We start from the raw sequence: 11851 nt of genomic DNA, 5'->3' as shown, positions 1-11851 counted from the left end.
TGATCTTGTATATTAAGAAGAAGCATGATTATGACAATCTATCTATATATATATATATATATATATATCTTTGAATTAGAAACTTGAACTACTTAGGCTTCTATTATGATGATGTGGCATGTATTAGAGATGTTTCTCATTTTTATTTTTTTTAAAGCTTCTCATCTCTAATTAAACATGATCCACTATATTTTACAATAATTTCATTCTGTAATAGTTCCTTTTTTTTTTTAGAGAAAATAGTTCCTAATTGAACATCCCTTCATAGTCCAATTGAATAAATTATGTAACGGTTTAAGAAATTTTAAAATAAACCAATTAAAACCACAAACCCCACTATCATTGGTTTGTTATAGAAGGGGAATAGTGTCCTATTTTCCCACTATCTTTGTTGACTTTAATAATTGGTTTGTTAAAGAATGGCTTAAAAAATCTTTTTAATAGAAAATAAACCAATTAAAACCACAAACCCCACTATCATTGGTTTGTTACAGAAGGGGAATAGTGTCGCATTTTTCAGTTTTGCTAAATACAATTTTATATGCTTTATAGATAATAATATTTTTATTGTAATAAAAAAGTTTTTTTTTTTTTTTCTAGTAGCCTGGTGGCTGGAGCTCATACATTTAAATGTGGAGAAGTGGGGTGTCTGGGGTTCGAACCCCGGCCCCTGCATAAATTATGCAATATCCCTGCCAATTGAGCTATGCTCATGAGGACATAAAAAAGTTGTTTTATCCATAGCACATGCTAAATATAACGTGCACCATTTATATATATAATGTTGAAACTATAAAAAAATCAAATTAAACTTTATTTAAAAAAATATTTCTTTTTAGAGGGGATTAAGATGAATATAGTATCACGACTCTATTTTTACTAAAATGGGATTAAGATGAATATAGTATTATTACTGTATTAAAATATTCTTTTAAAAAATATTTTTAATTAAAGGGGGTTATTTAATTTTTTTTTTGTTGATAAAATAACTTCATCGACTAAAGTTAGAATAACAATCAGACATCTAAATAAAATTCACTATTTTTTCATAAGTTTTAAGTTAGATTAAAATAAAAGGAAAACAACAAAGCATGAGGGGATAGAAATAAAACCGAAGAAAAAAGGAAACAAAAAGAAAGTTTTATCATAATCCACTATTTTTTTATTGAATAAAAACATATTGTAAAAGAAACTATGGACTAAACCGTCCCCAGGTGAATACACAGTATTTAGATCAAAAACAGTTTTTATCTCCTTATATTTTGCATTCACTTGACGAGGACATAAATATAAAAATTTAGTACAGTTGTCAAAAATGTTATTTTTGAAAAGTATATTATTTTTTAAGATAAAATCATGTATGAGCATTCAACTTAACCTTGGCTTAAATGAGAAAACAACCATTTTTCGTAAACAAAACAAAATCACACATACCTCGAGCTTTATTTTAACTTTATTCATAATTTTCTAATGTATTTTTCATCTTTTCATAAAAAATGTAATTTTCATGTGACATGAGAGAATCTTTACCCAAATTACGCTAGTATTTTGTCATATTTAAAGGATTTATTATCAATTTAATATAAATTAACTAAAAAAAACACACCATAAAGGGATCCACCAAGTTTCTTTGCGTTTGCGTGTTCAAAGTTTTAACACATTACATGTGATAAATCACATTTCAAGCAAAAGTAAAAATTTCTTGTTGTGATTACAATTTTTCTTTCATTGTGTTCACCATAGTGATATTATTTAAGGTTGTCACAAAAAACGCTTCTTGAATAAATTAACTGTGTAAAATAAATTTTGGCTAAAAATAATTTAAATCTAAAGTGATTTGAATTTAAATGTATTCATGTAAAGCTAAAATCCTCGAGCTTATATTAACTTAACAAAGAATTTTCTAAGGTGGTTACCATCTTTTCAAAAGACAATTCAATTTTCATGTGGAAGGAGAAAATCATTTATCAAATTACGTTAGTACTTTACCTACTTTTGATTCATATTCACCTTTAATATAATTGAACTTAAAAATACATTTGAAATTTTCATTTTAATATAAAATTATAAAAAAAAAAATACATTTGAAATTTTCTAAAACTAATTATTTCTTCTATAAAATATTTTTTCTAAATTTTTTGTGTAATCACATTAAAGTGAACTATACACGTTTAAAATCAATTTTGAATCTTTTGAAAATAGAATCAGACATATATTAGAGTTAAAGCAAACAAAAATCAAGGTTGTCATCTCTTACATGCAGGAAAAGCATGTTCTTCAAGCTTGTTACAAAAGCTATGCTCATTTCACTTAAGTTCGTGTATATATAGGGTTTCCTAATCCTGGCATTCTCACCACAAAAAAAAAAAATTATGACCACCTTCTTGCACTTTTTCAATATGAGTACTCTAGCAATTCATTTGGTAACAATTGTAGCATTACTTCTTATCTTTCAGATCAAAATAGAGGCAAATCCAATTTCACTGATTCCAAAAGATGAAGTGAAAGAAAATCCATCAACACTAATGTTGTTGTTAAGGTAGGTGATTTGGATCAAGAATCATATAATTGTGCTCTAAGACCATGGATCTGTAGTGCAGGAGAAAATCCACCAAGATCTGTATGTTGTAGAAACCGTTGTGTTGATGTTACAAGTGATGCAGACAATTGTGGATTTTGTGGGATTCGTTGTCCATTTATTGGGAATTGGCAATGTTGTAATCGTTTTTGTGCAAACATTAATTTTAGCCCTTTTAATTGTGGTGCTTGTGGAATAAGATGTCTTGGATGCTTGTTTGGTAGGTGTCCTTCTACAAATCCAGCACAACCACCATTTCTCCCCCTTGGGTTGCAGAAACAAAATGCACAAATGATTCCTGGTCATTAATTTGATCAATATTCTAAACCTTCACACCCAATAATACCAAAGGAGCAAGTTATTTCTATATCATAAGAGTATTATTAATTGTTGTTGTGTACTAATGAATGATGTTGTATTTTATGGAGTTGTTATATCATAAAGATTATTATCAATTGTTGTTGTGTACTTATGAATGATGTTGTATTTTGGGGTGTTATTGTATCATAAAGATTATTATTAATTGTTGTTATGTTCTTATAAAATTATAATTTAATATGATAAGATTATTATTAATTGATCTTGTATATTAAGAAGAAGCATGATTATGACAATCTATCTATCTATATCTATATATCTTTGAATTAGAAACTTGAACTATTCTTAGGCTTCCATTATGATGATGTGGCATGTATTAGAGATGTTTCTCATCTTTATTTTTTTTAAAGCTTCTCATCTCTAATTAAACATGACCCACTATATTTTACAATAATTTTATTATGTAATAGTTCCTTTTTTTTTTTTGAGAGAAAATAGTTCCTAATTGAACATCCCTTCATAGTCCAATTGAATAAATTATGTAACGGTTTAAAAAAAATTAAAATAAACCAATTGAAACCACAAACCCCACTATCATTGGTTTGTTACAGAAGGGGAATAATGTCGTATTTCCCCACTATCTTTGTTGACTTTGATAATTTGTTTGTTAAAGAGTGGCTTAAAAAATCTTTTTAATAGAAAATAAACCAATTAAAACCACAAACCCCACTATCATTGGTTTATTAGAGAAGGGGAATAGTGTCGCATTTTTCAGTTTTGCTAAATACAATTTCATATGCTTTGTAGATAATAAGATTTTTATTGTAATAAAAAAGTTGTTTTATCCTTAGCACTAAACATGTTAAATATAGAAACTAACAGAAGACTTATGCGAATTTAGAATTAAGATAAGAAACGGAAAGAAAAGGAAACATGAGCTCTGACTTTGTGTTCTCTGCCCATGAAGTTAACAACTTGCAACAAACCAAAGAGCCACCTGATTGCAATCACCCTCCTCACAAGATCTCCTTTCGCGATAAACTATTAGGATTCTCCCAAGAAATTCCAATCCGAGAGAAACAGGACATGATTGAAAAGAAACTCGTTCGCATTGAGCTCGAAGATGGTAACCGCCTCCTTCCTAAGATTAACATTGAGCCACAAACTTTTCAAGAGCTTTGTACACCTTGGAGAGATGCCCTAGTCGTTAAGCTGTTAGGGAAGAGTATTGGTTACAACACCATGAAAGAACGACTCCAAAAGATATGGAAGCTCCAGGGGGCTTCGAAATCATGGACAATGATAACGGATTTTACATGGTAAAATATGATCAAGCGGCTGATAAGGAAAAAATCATCACTGGAGGGCCTTGGTTAATCTTCGATCACTGCTTGGCTGTCTCCCACTGGTCACCGGAATTCACTTCTCCAAATGCAAAGGTTGATCGCACTGTTGTTTGGGTACGTTTCCCTGGCTTAAATCTTGTTTACTATGATGAGAGTTTTCTTCTAGCTATGGCCTCAACTATTGGCCGGCCCATAAAAGTGGATAACAACACTCTCAAAGTCGAAAGAGGTAAATTTGCAAGAGTCTGCGTAGAAGTTGACCTCACGGTTCCGGTGGTAGGAAAAATATGGGTTAATGGTCATTGGTACAAGGTGCAGTATGAAGGCCTCCACTTTATATGAACAAGTTGCGGCTGTTACGGTCATTTAGGAAGAAATTGCAACTCAATACCTGCTTCTAATGGCGCGCAGCATAACAACCACCACGCCGCCGCCAACATCAACGACAAAAACCCTAAACCGAAATAAATGCTGTCATTAATGAAATTCCAACTGAAACGGAAAGAATAATCAGCAATAAAGGTGATAATCAAGAGCTTCATGGTGAATGGTTATTGGTCTCCAGGAGGAAAAAGCCACAACATCAGCACCCAACAAATGCCCCTAAAACCGTTACACAGAATAACAATAGATTCTCAACATTGTCTGCTAGGGCCGACCAAGCTAAACCAGCCACAACCTATCATAAAATTCCCACAAGACCTAAAACTAATGAAGCACCACGTGCTAACTCTAGGCACAATGAAACAAAAAGGCGTCGCCAGGAAGACCATTTTTTTGTTCCTAACTCCAAGCAATTATTGCATTCTCATAACAGCAATAACAGTAAATCACCTGATACACTCCATGCCTTAGAGAACACGTCAACCACAAATAACCCTTCCCATGATCCACACGTTCCTAGCCACGTGTTCGAAGCAGCATCAACTCCCCACACTCATCAATCCTTAATCGACCTAGCTGATACGTCTACCCTTGACAAAACCATATTAGCCCTTTCCTCCCAAAATGATATGCATGACGATACTCTTGTCAGTGACGACAAAACTGAGGCAACCAATGACCCTCCTCTTTCAAGTGAAGAGGACATGGTCACGTAGCATCCCTCCCCTTCCCTTTTTCATTAGCTGTTGTTATGGAAGCCCTTGCAGATACCACTATCCTCTCTTGGAATATAAGAGGGGCACTTAACAGCAATGTTAAAAGACACATGAAAGAGTTGATTAGAAAATACAAACCTTCTTTTCTTGCTATCCTTGAAACCCATGTACTCTTTGCGAGACTAGCTACTTTCTGGTCCAACATTGGCTACATACCTGTTTATATTGTAGAAGCTTCTGGTCATTCAGGTGGTATTTGGCTTCTTAAGCATGCAACAGATGTTACTACCACTACAATATTAGATATTAACCAATACTCCATTACTTTTACTATCAACCGAGGTAATGCTACAACAACTTGTACTTGTGTTTAAGCGAGCCCCAACCCCACATTGCGCCTACCATTCTGGAACTATCTTTCTCACATTAGCCAAACCATTACCAGTCCCTGGATGTTGATAGGAGACTTCAATGAAACCATCCTCCCTAGTGACCAACGAGGGGGAATATATAACCACTCTAGAGCAACTTTGTTCTCAAACTTCATGAGCCACAATAACCTTCTTGACCTAACGACAACTGGCGGAAAATTCACCTGGCACCGCAACCACAATGGCCTTCGCATTCTTTCTAAGAAGTTAGATAGAGCAATCGCCAACATAAACTGGAGACTATCTTTCCCCGAAGCCTTTGTCGAAGTTCTCTGTTGGTTACATTCAGATCATCATCCTCTTCTCCTTCGCTTCGGCGGCCTTCCCCTAGCTAGGGGCCATAGACCATTCCGTTTTGAAGCTGCATGGATCGATCATGCGGATATGCTGACTTGGTGAAAAGATCATGGGATTCTTCTAACCATAACATTACTGCTTCCCTGGATAAGGTTAGAGAGAACTCCATCAATTTCAATAAAGAGGTTTTTGGTAACATCTTCCAAAGAAAGAAACATATTGAAAATAGGCTCAAGGGTATTCAAAGTTACTTAGAAAGAGTCGACTCCCGGAGGCATACTATTATTGAAAAAGAGCTTCAGCAAGAATACAACCATATTCTTTTCCAAGAGGAAATGCTTTGGTATCAAAAATCCAGAGAAAATTGGGTGAAATTTGGAGACAAAAATAGCTCATTTTTTCATGCCCAAACAATCATCAGAAGGAAGAAAAACAGAATTCACATGCTTCAACTTCCTAATGGTAATTGGTCTTCGGATGCCGACACCCTTCAACAAGAGGCACAAGATTTTTTCAAGAAGCAGTTTTGTAGTGCTCAACATCAACAAAACCGCCATTTCCAAGAAGGTGCTCACCCAACTCTTGACGACGACAGTAAAATATCCCTCACTTCTACCGTTACCAAACATGAAATAAGAGCTGCTTTAAATTCCATGAAGCCTTATAAATCACAAGGTCCTGATGGTTTCCATTGCATTTTCTTTAAGCAATATTGGCACATTCTCGGAGATGATGTTTTCCACCTTGTAAACAATGCTTTTCAAACCGGTTTTTTTAATCCCGCCATATCCGACACCCTCATTGCACTCATCCCTAAAATTGACCTCCCTCAAACCTTCAAAGACTTTAGACCTATCAGCCTCTGTAACATCATTTACAAAATCATTACAAAGGTCCTTGTCATGCACCTCCGTCCCATACTTAATAATATTATAGGTCCCTATCAAAGCAGCTTCCTGCCAGGTAGGGGCACGGCTGACAACTCTATTGTTTTGTAGGAAATTGTACACTTTATGCGGAGATCTAAGAAGAAGAAAGGTTGTGTAGCTTTCAAACTTGACCTAGAGAAAGCTTTTGATAATGTCAATTGGGATTTCTTAAGTGCTTGCCTTCATGACTTTGGTTTCCCAGATATTACCATAAAGCTCATCATGCACTGTGTCACCTCATCCACTTTCTCCATTCTATGGAACGGGAACAAAATGCCTCCATTTAAGCCAACTCATGGCCTCAGACAAGGTGACCCTCTTTCACCTTACCTCTTCATCCTCTGCATGGAGAAGCTTTTGGTTGCTATCAACAACTCTGTCATCCAAGGTAATTGGGATCCTATCAGAATGTCAGCCACAAGTCCTCATCTCTCTCACCTCCTTTTTGCAGATGACGTCCTCCTCTTCACCAAATCTAAGAAGTCTCAAATCAGTTTTGTTAAGGAACTCTTTGACCGCTTCAGCAAAGCGTCAAGGCTTAAGATCAATCTTTCTAAATCTAGAGCTTTCTACTCTTCAGGTGTCCCTAATCAAAAAATTCGTACGCTAACCTCCATCTTTGGTATCTGAAGCACCACATCTCTTGACAAATATTTGGGTTTTCCAATACTCAAAGGCCGACCTAAACGAAGTGACTTTCATTTTGTTATTGACAAAATGCATACTCGTCTTGCTTATTGGAAGAACAAATTGTTAAATAAACCTGGAAGATTGGCTCTTGCTACTTCAGTTCTCACATCCATACCATCTTATTACATGCAAATAAATTGGCTTCCAGAGAGTATCTGTGACAACATTGATCAGGTGACGCGTAATTTCATTTGGAAGGGTACTAATGATAAGGGAATTCATCTGGTTGGTTGGAAAAAAATTGCAAAACCAAAGAAGCTTGGCGGCCTTGGAATTAGATCCGCGAGAGATGCGAACACTAGCCTTCTTGGAAAATTGGTGTGGGACATGATTCAAAGTAATAACAAGCTTTGGGTGAAGATGTTATCAGATAAATACACTTCACGGGAGAACCTTCTTAATGCGACATCCAACAGCAGCAGCAGCGCTATCTGGGCAGCAATCATCCGCGCAAAAAATGTTTTGGTCAACGGTTTCTCTTGGAGAGCAGGTTCAGGATCCTCTTATTTTTGGTTCGGCCGCTGGAGCACTTTTGGCTGCCTCGGAAAACAAACCCCTATCATCGACATTCATGACCTACACCTATCTGTTAAAGACGTCATCAACATAGATGGAAATAGAGCACAAGCGTTGTACACCACTCTTCCTCAAGAGGTGTCGAACTTCATCAACACCATCTCCTTTACGTTCAACGACGCAATTGAAGACGCAATTATCTGGCCTCATAACAAGAATGGTGTTTATACCACCAAAAGTGGATATAAATGGATCATCTCTCAATCTAGCACAGCTAACAATTCCGCTCAATCTTGGTCCTGGATTTGGAGGCTAAAATTTCCCGAGAAGTATAAATTCCTCATATGGCTCGCCTGTTCTAATGTTGTTCCCACTTTGACTGTGCTACACCACCGCAAAATTGTTTCCTCACCAATTTGCTCCCGGTGCGATGCGCAAGAAGAAACGGTGTTTCACTGTTTGCGTGACTGCAAATTCTCTAAAGATATTTGGCATCATATGAGATTTACAGAAAATGCATTCTTTAATTTTGAAGACGCTGCAGATTGGCTAAAAGATTGCACAAATGGACCTCACACTTCAACCTTTGCTGCTGCCTTATGGTGGGTGTGGATTTGCCGTAACTTCATGTGCTTCAACAATGAGAATACTCCGATTCACAGAGTTGTGACAAACATTAGGAATGATGCTGACAACATCTCCCAAGCATTCTTGTCGCATCAGCCAGTTCTTTTGGAAAGGCACATCCGCTGGAATAATAACAACTATGACTGCAACATACTAAATGTAGATGGAAGCTGTCTTGGTACTCCAACTAGAGCTGGTTTTGGAGGCCTCATTCGAAACGGCGCAGGCTTCTATCTAGCTGGCTTCTCAGGGTTTATTCCGTCCTCTACAGATATTTTGCACGCAGAACTTTCAACAATTTCTCACGGTCTTAAAATGGCAAAGGATATGGGTCTTGCCCCGGTAGCTTGCTATTCAGACTCTATTCTTGCTATCAATACGATCAAGGAATCATACTCCAACTACCACGTCTACGCGGTGCTGCTTCATGAAATTCAAGAACAGCTTTGTCAGGATGGTGGGTCTCTTCATCACACGCTCCGTGAAGGAAACCAATGTGTTGATTTTCTCGCCAAGTTGGGAGCTTCGTCTGACGCCAACCTGGTCGTGCACCTCCAGCCTCCTCAAGACCTTCGTCCGCTGCTTAGGCTAGATGCTCAAGGAACTTTGTTCTTAAGAGCTTAGGCTTTTTTTCTGTCTTCCCCTTTTTCTGTTCTTGTGATTTTAGCATTGTAACAAAAAAAAAAACATGTTAAATATAACGTGCACCATTTATATATATAATGTTGAAACTATAAAAAATCAAGTTAAATTTTATTTAAAAAATATTTCTTTGTAGAGGGGATTAAGATGAATATAGTATCACGACTCTATTTTTACTAAAATGGGATTAAGATGAATATAGTATTACTACTCTATTAAAATATTCTTTTAAAAAAATATTTAAAAAATATTTTTACTTAAAGGGGGTTATTTTTTTTTTTTTTTTTTGATAAAATAACTTCATCGACTAAAGTTAGAATAACAATCAGACATCTAAATAAAATTCACTATTTTTTCATAAGGTTTAAGTTAGATTAAAATAAAAGGAAAACAACAAAGCATGAGGGGATAGAAATAAAACCGAAGAAAAAAGGAAACAAAAAGAAAGTTTTATCATAATCCAGTATTAAAACATATTGTAAAAGAAACTATGGACTAAACCGTCCCCTCACTATTGAACTGCACTTTTGTTGATCTTTATATACAGGTGAATACACAGTATTTAGATCAAAAACAGTTTTTATCTCCTTATATTTTGTCTTCACTTGACGAGGACGTAAATATAAAAATTTAGTACGGTTGGGAAAAATGTTATTTTTGATAAAAATATTATTAAAAACTTTAAACAAATCTGCGCAACACATTGAACACCTAGTATATCTTTGTAAAAGAAACTTGAGTCTTTCTTATTTAAGAGTTTTGATGATGTGGCACGTCTAAAAAAGCTTCTCATTCTCTAATATACTTAGAAAACCTTCTCACTTCACTTATAACTTTTCACCCTTTCATATATCTCATTAATCCTCCACTAAATAATAATGTTGTGTGAATTAAAACTATTCACTCTTTCTTATTCTATTATTATTAATTCTAAGAAAGTTGGCATCATGTATAAACATTAATCTTGCACTATCTTCCAAGTGAAAAGTCAGTGTCATGCTTAATTAATCAATTATTGACAAAAAAAATTGTATACCAAGCCTGAAAGTAAGTTAGAAATAACGTAAATAATTTATGGTGTAATTTTTGTTTAATTGGTAACCAAGCATGAAGGAAGTTCCTCTCAAGAAAAAGCATGATGGAAGTTCAATGGCAATTAGCAAGTCACAAGTAACGTAAATTATTAATGACAAACTTTTTTTGTCTTTCACTTGAATGCTTTTTTGAGAGGATGAAAAATAGAAAGTTCACTCATTATTTTTATTAGAGTAGTGATATTTGAACAACCATTTCATATAACTTTTGGTGACAATTTTTTTTTCTCTCTTGGTTAAAAACAATGGAGAGAGAAAAAGGAAGAGAGAGAATAAGAGAATAATGTGAGTATCAGAGATAAAGCTGTCACAAAGTAGTTGTACAAATATCATTTCTCTTATTTTTATCACTGAGACACAACCTTTCATTTGCAGTCTTTTAGTTCACATATTTACTCATTAACCAAACCAATCTCATCAAGATCAATTCCTGCAAGGACAATATCATCAATGTATCCAAGTAATACAGTGATCTTGGAATCAATATGTTTGACAAAAAGAGAGTAATCGGATTTTGATTTCCAATAACCAAGCTTCAAAAGTGCATAAGTTAGTTTGAAATTCCATTGGTGACTCGCTTGCTTGAGTTCATAAAGATACTTGACTAATTTGCAAACTTGGTTGGGTTGAGAAGATTAAAAACCAAGGGGTACAGTCATATATACCTCTTCATGTAAATTTCCATGTGATAATGTATTCCTTTGGCAGCTGCTGAAACAAGTACAAGTCTCACAATTGTCATTTTTACAACCGGCGAAAAAGTGTTGAAGCAATCAAGGCCTTCTTGTTGGGTAAATTCATTAGCAATAAGGCGGGCTTTATACCTTTCAATGCTACCAATACATTTGCATTTAACTTTATAAATCCACTTACATCCAATAGGATGTTTTCCAAGTGGTAAATCAGTAAGATTCCAAGTGTGATTTTTCTCTAGAGCTAAAATTTCTTGGTCCATGGCTTGGTAATATAGGTTTTAGGCTCGGTAATATGAGAGACAGCAAGACAAAATGATTTATAAGTGGGAAACATAGGAAAGGTAAGAGTAGATGAATTGGAGGACGCAAATAAAGAAGTAAATTAAAAGGAAATGTGTTTTCATAAAAATATCACATGTCTAGATAAAAAAGAATTCTCTCTTAATAAGATCAAATAAAACGAACCCTTTTACATCTTTATGGCCAAGGAAAACACACTTTTTAGCTCTAGCCTGAAATTTCTTTCTATGAGAAGCAAAGCATAAAGATCCAAAGACCTTGAAATGAGATATATCATGAATTTTTTTT

This window comes from Medicago truncatula, chromosome 7 (genome assembly GCF_003473485.1).
Source record: "Medicago truncatula cultivar Jemalong A17 chromosome 7, MtrunA17r5.0-ANR, whole genome shotgun sequence".
Taxonomy (NCBI): Eukaryota; Viridiplantae; Streptophyta; class Magnoliopsida; order Fabales; family Fabaceae; genus Medicago; species Medicago truncatula.
The sequence above is the reverse complement of the archived record's forward strand: the minus strand, read 5'-3'. Positions refer to the sequence as shown.